Here is a 5080-nt window from a genome sequence, read left to right on the forward strand (position 1 = left end):
GCGATGAATGGAAAACGGCATTCAAAACCTGGGATAACCATTATGAATATCTAGTCATGCCCTTCGGTCTTTGCAACACCCCGGCGGTATTTCAAGACTTCGTCAATAAAATATTCCTGGACGTCCTCAAAATTTCTCCTTGTCTATCTGGATGACATTTTGATCTTTTCCCTGTCTACCCAGGAACACATCAGCCATGCTAAACAGGTACTGTTATGCCTCAGAGAGAATTACCCCTTCAGGAGTCCCATTTCCACAGCCCCATTACCACAAGATTGGCGTAAAGCAGATGTGGTGCCTATATATAAAAAGGGAGCTAGATCACAAACGGGGAATTACAGACCTGTAAGCCTGACTTCAATAGTGGGGAAACTACTTGAAGGTTTAAAACGGGATAATATTCAGGAATACCTCATGGAAAACAAAATCATTAGTAATAGTCAGCATGGATTTATGAAGGATAGTTCATGCCAAACTAACCTTATTTGTTTCTTTGAGGAGGTAAGTAGGAATTTAGACCAGGGTAATGCAGTTGATGTAGTCTACTTAGATTTTGCAAAAGCTTTTGATACGGTTCCACACAAGAGGTTGGTGTACAAAATAAAGCAAATTGGACTCAGTAATTATGTATGTACCTGGATTGAAAACTGGTTGAAGGATAGACAACAGAGGGTTGTCATAATTGGAACTTTTTCAGGTTGGGCTAAAGTCGTGAGTGGAGTACCTCAAGGATCGTTACTGGGACCCCTGCTTTTTAACTTGTTTATAAATGACCTTGAGGTTGGCATCAAGAGCAAAGTCTCCACCTTTGCTGATGATACTAAATTCTGTAAGGTAGTAGAATCAGAGCAGGATGTAATTTCTCTCCAGAAGGACTTGGAGTGGCAGGAAACGTAGGCAGGTAAATGGCAGATGAGGTTTAATACAGATAAATGTAAGGTTATGCATTTGGGATGCAAGAATAAATTGTCGACTTACACATTAAATGGGGAAAACATACTGGACACCTAACAAGCTCCTATTGAACCCCCAAAATGACCACAACATATATATAAGCATATGAGTGTCACAGAGGAGTGCTACTGAGCATGGCAATATATATTTTTAAAACCAGAGACAGAACATAAAACACAGACAAAGCTCAGTTTTTAGCACATCCAGTGAGACTCATACACGGTACAGTGCCTAAATATATATGTATAAATATCTAATAAGTAAAATGGTCTTTTAGTTTGACATTTTTGGCCAAAATTGTTGTAAGCCCCTGAGCCAACGCCAAGGCAGACCACATATCAGGGGTCCCTAACGCTAATATAAATTCTTAATAACCTGTGTAATAACAGGAAGAATGATTTATAGTAAATCTGTCAATATTAGTTGCAAAGTTCTGAGTCTGACTGAAGCTTTTATTAACCTGTACATTACCAGGAAAAGCACTCTGTATTAGAGATGTCACAGCCAAACTGCAAGCAGGCAAGTTCCCCTGAGTGGAAGATGCTATGGAGTGAGCCCATAACCATTTAAATGTGGGAGGGGGTGAGCTTAAATTAGGAAGGAGGTTGCCACCCTCCAATCAGCCATGACTAGCTGGACAACAATTGTAAAACATACTGGACACCTAACAAGCTCCTATTGAACCCCCAAAATGACCACAACATATATATAAGCATATGAGTGTCACAGAGGAGTGCTACTGAGCATGGCAATATATATTTTTAAAACCAGAGACAGAACATAAAACACAGACAAAGCTCAGTTTTTAGCACATCCAGTGAGACTCATACACGGTACAGTGCCTAAATATATATGTATAAATATCTAATAAGTAAAATGGTCTTTTAGTTTGACATTTTTGGCCAAAATTGTTGTAAGCCCCTGAGCCAACGCCAAGGCAGACCACATATCAGGGGTCCCTAACGCTAATATAAATTCTTAATAACCTGTGTAATAACAGGAAGAATGATTTATAGTAAATCTGTCAATATTAGTTGCAAAGTTCTGAGTCTGACTGAAGCTTTTATTAACCTGTACATTACCAGGAAAAGCACTCTGTATTAGAGATGTCACAGCCAAACTGCAAGCAGGCAAGTTCCCCTGAGTGGAAGATGCTATGGAGTGAGCCCATAACCATTTAAATGTGGGAGGGGGTGAGCTTAAATTAGGAAGGAGGTTGCCACCCTCCAATCAGCCATGACTAGCTGGACAACAATTGTAAAACATACTGGACACCTAACAAGCTCCTATTGAACCCCCAAAATGACCACAACATATATATAAGCATATGAGTGTCACAGAGGAGTGCTACTGAGCATGGCAATATATATTTTTAAAACCAGAGACAGAACATAAAACACAGACAAAGCTCAGTTTTTAGCACATCCAGTGAGACTCATACACGGTACAGTGCCTAAATATATATGTATAAATATCTAATAAGTAAAATGGTCTTTTAGTTTGACATTTTTGGCCAAAATTGTTGTAAGCCCCTGAGCCAACGCCAAGGCAGACCACATATCAGGGGTCCCTAACGCTAATATAAATTCTTAATAACCTGTGTAATAACAGGAAGAATGATTTATAGTAAATCTGTCAATATTAGTTGCAAAGTTCTGAGTCTGTTGTGGTCATTTTGGGGGTTCAATAGGAGCTTGTTAGGTGTCTAGTATGTTTTACAATTGTTGTCCAGCTAGTCATGGCTGATTGGAGGGTGGCAACCTCCTTCCTAATTTAAGCTCACCCCCTCCCACATTTAAATGGTTATGGGCTCACTCCATAGCATCTTCCACTCAGGGGAACTTGCCTGCTTGCAGTTTGGCTGTGACATCTCTAATACAGAGTGCTTTTCCTGGTAATGTACAGGTTAATAAAAGCTTCAGTCAGACTCAGAACTTTGCAACTAATATTGACAGATTTACTATAAATCATTCTTCCTGTTATTACACAGGTTATTAAGAATTTATATTAGCGTTAGGGACCCCTGATATGTGGTCTGCCTTGGCATTGGCTCAGGGGCTTACAACAATTTTGACCAAAAATGTCAAACTAAAAGACCATTTTACTTATTAGATATTTATACATATATATTTAGGCACTGTACCGTGTATGAGTCTCACTGGATGTGCTAAAAACTGAGCTTTGTCTGTGTTTTATGTTCTGTCTCTGGTTTTAAAAACATTAAATGGGGATAAATTGGTAGAATCCTTGATGGAGAAGGATTTAGGGGTGCTTGTAGACAGCAGGCTTTGCAATAGTGCCCAAAGACATGCAGTAGCTACAAAGGCAAACAAGAACTTATCTTGCATTAAATGGAAGGGAAGTAAACATAATTATGCCCCTTTACAAAGCATTAGTAAGAACACACCTTGAATATGGAGTACAATTTTGGGCACCAATCCTAAGAAAAGACATTATGGAACTAGAGAGAGTGCAGAGAAGAGCCACCAAATTAATAAAGGGGGTGTACAATCTATCTTATGAGGAGAGGCTAGCTAAATTAGATTTATTTGCATTAGAAAAGAGGCGTCTAAGAGGGGATATGATAACTATATACAAAAATATTCAGGACAGTACAAGGAGCTTTCAAATTAACTATTCATCCCAAGGGCAGTACAAAGGACTCAGGGGCATCCCTTGAGGTTGGAGGAAAGGAGATTTCACCAGCAACAAAGGAAAGGGTTATTTACAGTAAAGTCAGTTAAAATGTGGAATTCATTACTCATGGAGACTGTGATGGCAGATACAATATATTTGTTCAAAAAAAGGTTGGACATCTTTTTAGAAAGGAAAGGTATTCAGGAATATACCAAATAAGTAACCATGGGAAGAATGTTGATCCAGGGATTAATCCGATTGCCAATTCTTGGAGTCAGGAAGGAATTTATTTTTCCCCTTAATGGGGTTTTTTGTTTGCCTTCCTCTGGATCAATAAGTAAGTATAAATATGGGGTCAATTATCTGTTGTCTAAATTTAGCACAGGTTGAAAATGGCATTCTTAGGTTACATCATTTCTGATTTTGGCTTTTCGATGGATCCAGATAAACTCAAGGCTATCCTAGAATGGCCCCGTCCGACCACTCTCAAAGGTATCTAACGCTTATATTATATAGATATATATAAAATTATTATTCAGTGGTTGAAGTCCTTTGTTATTTTATTTAAAAATAAAAACTTCCCTTATATTTTATGGCTGTCTTACCTAATACTTTCACAGAATAATTCAAAATACTTACTAGTTTACAGTCAGGGGCTTATTCACGATAATTTATACATGATTTGAAATAGTATTATTAATGTCTCTTTAATGCAGTGTTTTTGGGTCGTGCTCGTAATTAAGGGCAGCTATGCCTGTTACTTTCAATGTGTGAAAGCAGGGCACTCGGTTGCCTTGCTCGGAAACTGCAGCTAATTAAAGCATCTGGCATTGTAATGACCCGCTAACTGCACGTGAAGCATAACGAGGATCTTGAATACATGCTTATATCAGACACATTGTTATCCCTGCTCTGGTTGCATGTGTTAAGTGTTTATAGACAAGTTTACAAATATACTAGTAAATAGATATAACACAGGTTATTTGTTAAATGCCTTGGGAGTTGTATGTTAGATATGAATGTCTGGTGAGGGGAAAGCTTTTCCTATACATATAAATATATATAATGACAAAATGGTGGCAAAATGGCTGTCAAGCTTTGGTTCATGCATCTACTAAGCACATTCCACAGTAGACCAACCACTTATTTATATATTCATTAATATACATACACTCATTAATATTAATATATATATATTTATATATTAATACATTAACATTATATATATATATCCGCCTATTGTTACCTCCATCTAAAAACTGCTCTTTAAATAGATGTTGGGCTGGGCCGGGGCAGGTGAGGGGAGAAAGGTCAGTGAGAGCAGTGACAGTGACACTGGTATTGACATGAGGGAGCACATTGCCACCTTTCCTCAGCTTTGTAACCTGGAACATAGCAGCTTCCCGCCCTTTTCAATGATTGGCTGCGAGGCCCTGACCAATAGCGTCTCATCTTCGGCGGCTTGTTGCTTGGAGACGGAATGCCAACG

This window comes from Ascaphus truei, chromosome 8, assembly GCF_040206685.1.
Source record: "Ascaphus truei isolate aAscTru1 chromosome 8, aAscTru1.hap1, whole genome shotgun sequence".
NCBI lineage: Eukaryota > Metazoa > Chordata > Amphibia > Anura > Ascaphidae > Ascaphus > Ascaphus truei.